This window comes from Oncorhynchus gorbuscha, linkage group LG20 (assembly GCF_021184085.1).
Source record: "Oncorhynchus gorbuscha isolate QuinsamMale2020 ecotype Even-year linkage group LG20, OgorEven_v1.0, whole genome shotgun sequence".
Taxonomy (NCBI): Eukaryota; Metazoa; Chordata; class Actinopteri; order Salmoniformes; family Salmonidae; genus Oncorhynchus; species Oncorhynchus gorbuscha.
Genome location: NC_060192.1, coordinates 36,753,234 through 36,758,233, shown reverse-complemented (window position 1 = coordinate 36,758,233; position 5,000 = coordinate 36,753,234). Strand labels below are relative to the sequence as shown.

General features: G+C 50.1%; 1 protein-coding gene across 1 annotated transcript in view; it reads right to left on the bottom strand.

Moving 5' to 3' along the window:
• Window positions 1-5,000, bottom strand: part of LOC124006908 (neurobeachin-like) — a 334,491-nt gene that overhangs the window by 42,089 nt on the left and 287,402 nt on the right. The window lies entirely within an intron of this gene.

The window sequence follows — 5,000 nt, the reverse complement described above, 5'->3', positions numbered from 1 at the left end:
GCCAGCTGGCCTACTTCAGCAGTACTGTATCATTTTAATCATTTTAGTCAATAAGATTCTTGCTACGTAGCTTAACTTTCTGAACATTCGAGACGTGTAGTCCACTTGTCATTCCAATCTCCTTTGCATTAGCGTAGCCTCTTCTGTAGCCTGTCAACTATGTGTCTGTTTATCCCTGTTCTCTCCTCTGCACAGACCATACAAACGCTCCTCACCGCGTGGCCGGCCACCCTACTCTGGTGGTCCCAGCGCGCACGACCCACGTGGAGTTCCAGGTCTCCGGTAGCCTCTGGAACTGCCAATCTGCGGTCAACAAGGCAGAGTTCATCTCAGCCTATGCCTCCCCTCCAGTCCTCGACTTCTTGGCATTGACGGAAACATGGATCACCACAGACAACACTGCTACTCCTACTGCTCTCTCTTCGTCCGCCCACGTGTTCTCGCACACCCGAGAGCGTCTGGTCAGCGGGGTGGTGGCACCGGGATCCTCATCTCTCCCAAGTGGTCATTCTCTCTTTCCTCCTTACCCATCTGTCTATCGCCTCCTTTGAATTCCATGCTGTCACAGTTACTAGCCCTTTCAAGCTTAACATCCTTATCATTTATCGCCCTCCAGGTTCCCTCGGAGAGTTCATCAATGAGCTTGATGCCTTGATAAGCTCCTTTCCTGAGGACGGCTCACCTCTCACAGTTCTGGCGACTTTAACCTCCCCACGTCTACCTTTGACTCTTTCCTCTCTGCCTCCTTCTTTCCACTCCTCTCCTCTTTTGACCTCACCCTCTCACCTTCCCCCCTACTCACAAGGCAGGCAATACGACCTCATCTTTACTAGATGCTGTTCTTCCACTAACCTCATTGCAACTCCCCTCCAAGTCTCCGACCACTGCCTTGTATCCTTTTCCTCTCGCTCTCATCCAACACCTCCCACACTGCCCCTACTCGGATGGTATCGCTTCGTCCCAACCCCGCTCTCTCTCCCCCCGCTACTCTCTCCTCTTCCATCCTATCATCTCTTCCCTCCGCTCAAACCTTCTCCCACCTATCTCCTGATTCTGCCTCCTCAACCCTCCTCTCCTCCCTCTCTGCATCCCTTGACTCTCTATGTCCCTATCCTCCAGGCCGGCTCGGTCCTCCTCCCGCTCCGTGGCTCGATGACTCATTGCGAGCTCACAGAACAGGGCTCCGGGCAGCCGAGCGGAAATGGAGGAAAACTACCTCCCTGCGGACCTGGCATCCTTTCACTCCCTCCTCTCTACATTTCCTCCTCTGTCTCTGCTGCTAAAGCCACTTTCTACCACGCTAAATTCCAAGCATCTGCCTCTAACCCTAGGAAGCTCTTTGCCACCTTCTCCTCCCTCCTGAATCCTCCGCCCCCTCCTCCTCCCTCTCTGCAGATGAGACGTCAACCATTTTGAAAAGAAGGTCGACGACATCCGATCCTCGTTTGCTAAGTCAAACGACACCGCTGGTTCTGCTCACACTGCCCTACCCTGTGCTCTGACCTCTTTCTCCTCTCTCTCCAGATGAAATCTCGCGTCTTGTGACGGCCGGCCGCCCAACAACCTGCCCGCTTGACCCTATCCCCCTCTCTCTTCTCCAGACCATTTCCGGAGACCTTCTCCCTTACCTCACCTCGCTCATCAACTCATCCCTGACCGCTGGCTACGTCCCTTCCGTCTTCAAGAGAGCGAGAGTTGCACCCCTTCTGAAAAAACCTACACTCGATCCCTCCGATGTCAACAATTACAGACCAGTATCCCTTCTTTCTTTTCTCTCCAAAACTCTTGAACGTGCCGTCCTTGGCCAGCTCTCCCGCTATCTCTCTCTGAATGACCTTCTTGATCCAAATCAGTCAGGTTTCAAGACTAGTCATTCAACTGAGACTGCTCTCCTCTGTATCACGGAGGCGCTCCGCACTGCTAAAGCTAACTCTCTCTCCTCTGCTCTCATCCTTCTAGATCTATCGGCTGCCTTCGATACTGTGAACCATCAGATCCTCCTCTCCACCCTCTCCGAGTTGGGCATCTCCGGCGCGGCCCACGCTTGGATTGCGTCCTACCTGACAGGTCGCTCCTACCAGGTGGCGTGGCGAGAAACTGTCTCCTCACCACGCGCTCTCACCACTGGTGTCCCCAGGGCTCTGTTCTTGGCCCCTCTCCTATTCTCGCTATACACCAAGTCACTTGGCTCTGTCATAACCTCACATGGTCTCTCTTATCATTGCTATGCAGACGACACACAATTAATCTTCTCCTTTCCCCTTCTGATGACCAGGTGGCGAATCGCATCTCTGTATGTCTGGCAGACATATCAGTGTGGATGACGGATCACCACCTCAAGCTGAACCTCGGCAAGACGGAGCTGCTCTTCCTCCCGGGAAGGACTGCCCGTTCCATGATCTCGCCATCACGGTTGACAACTCCATTGTGTCCTCCTCCCAGAGCGCCAGAACCTTGGCGTGATCCTGGACAACACCCTGTCGTTCTCAACTAACATCAAGGCGGTGGCCCGTTCCTGTAGGTTCATGCTCTACAACATCCGCAGAGTACGACCCTGCCTCACACAGGAAGCGGCGCAGGTCCTAATCCAGGCACTTGTCATCTCCCGTCTGGATTACTGCAACTCGCTGTTGGCTGGGCTCCCTGCCTGTGCCATTAAACCCCTTCAACTCATCCAGAACGCCGCAGCCCGTCTGGTGTTCAACCTTCCCAAGTTCTCTCACGTCACCCCGCTCCTCCGTTCTCTCCACTGGCTTCCAGTTGAAGTCTTATCCCTACAAGACCATGGTGCTTGCCTACGGAGCTGTGAGGGGAACGGCACCTCAGTACCTCCAGGCTCTGATCAGGCCCTACACCCAAACAAGGGCACTGCGTTCATCCACCTCTGGCCTGCTCGCCTCCCTACCACTGAGGAAGTACAGCTCCCGCTCAGCCCAGTCAAAACTGTTCGCTGCCCTGGCCCCCCAATGGTGGAACAAACTCCCTCACGACGCCAGGACAGCGGAGTCAATCACCACCTTCCGGAGACACCTGAAACCCCACCTCTTCAAGGAATACCTAGGATAGGTTAAGTAATCCCTCTCACCCCACCCCCCCTAAGTTTTAGATGCACTATTGTTAAGTGACTGTCCCACTGGATGTCATAAGGTGAATGCACCAATTTGTAAGTCGCTCTGGATAAGAGCGTCTGCTAAATGACTTAAATGTAATGTAATGTAAATGTTGTTAACATTTCCCTTCACTGGAAGTAATGGTCTCACTCTCCAACAGAAATGTATTGAGAAAAATGGCTGAATTGACACAAATCAAAGTCCAAAGTTGCAAATATGAGTTTAGTTAATTCACTAATAAGAAGGTTTGTGTCGACATGCCTGGACACGCATGAAATAAGCACGCTAGCTAAGCAGATATGTGACCTGTTGGTAAAGATTAAGAGAACTAATCCTTTCATCTGTGGCGTTAGCTTGATAGCTACAGTACCAGTCAACAGTTTGGACAGATCTACTCATTCAAGGGTTTATTCTTTATTTTCACTATGTTCTGCATTGTAGAATAGTAGTGAAGACATTCAAACTTTGAAATAACACATATGGAGTCATGTAGTAACCAAAAAAAGTGTTAAACAAATCAAAATGTATTTTATATTTGAGATTCTTCATAGTAGCCACCCTTTACATTGATGACAGCTTTGCACATTCTTGGCTTTCTCTCAACCAGCTCCATGAGGTAGTGACCTGGAATGAATGTCAATTAACAGGTGTGCCTTGTTAAAAGTTAATTTGTGGAATTTCTTTCCTTCTTAATGCGTTTGAGCCAATCAGTTGTGTTGTGACAAGGTAGGGGTGGTATACAGAAGATAGCCATATTTGGTAAAAGACCTAGTCCATATTATGGCAAGAACAGCTCAAATAAGCAAAGAGAAACAACAGTCTATCATTACTTTAAGACATGAATGTCAGACATTCCTTCATGTCTATCAGTCGCAAAAACCATCAAACGCTATGATGGCTCTCATGAGGACCGCCACAGGAAACGACGACACCGAGTTACCTCTGCTGCAGAGGATAAGTTCATTAGAGTTACCAGCCTCAGATTGCAACCCATATAAATGCTTCACGGAGTTCAAGTAACAGACACATCTCAACATCAACTGTTCAGAGGAGACTGCGTGAATCAGGCCTTCATGGACACTAGGTGAGCCTACACACACACAATAACAGTCTCTCTTCTTCACCTCATCCCTCTCCCCCCTTCTCCCTAAATCCTCTAGGGTATATCAGCTGTGTTGGTGAACCCCTCCCACATCTGAACTGGCTGACACAGAGGGCACAGCATGATCATAGGTGAGAGGTCACTTGGTCGGGTCAACAGGAAGTATTATTAAAGAGTTGCTTTACATTGAAATAAGAATAAATTAGAATTTTAAAAAACAAAGCTTAATCATGCTCGCTCTCTCTATCCGTCTGTTACTCGTCTGCAGGTATGTTTTGATGTGAGAGAGGAAGCCAGTCCAGTCAACGCCACCTCACCTGCTCTTAAGGTAACCTTCGGGCCGACTGGGGGCCCAAGGCTGGTTAGGAGACACCGCAATTGTGATGAACTGAGAGAATGTTAGGTAGCACTGTAATTCATGAATCACATGCTGTCTGCCTCTGTTCTTACCTCGTTCCCTTTCTGTCTTCTACCTCTCTCCCCACCTCGTCTTTCTGTCGTCTACGCCTCTGTCCCCACCTCGTCTTTCTGTCTTCTACACCTCTCTCCCCACCACGTTTTTCTGTCTTCTACAACTCTGTCCCCACCTCGTCTTTCTGTCTTCTACAACTCTCTCCCCACCTCGTCTTTCTGTCTTCTACACCTCTCTCCCCACCTCGTCTTTCTGTCTTCTACACCCTCTCTCCCCACGTCTCTGTCTTCCCCACCTCATCTTTCTGTCTTCTACACCTCTCTCCCCCCTCGTCTTTCTGTCTTCTACACCTCTGAGCACATGCACCGAACGAAGT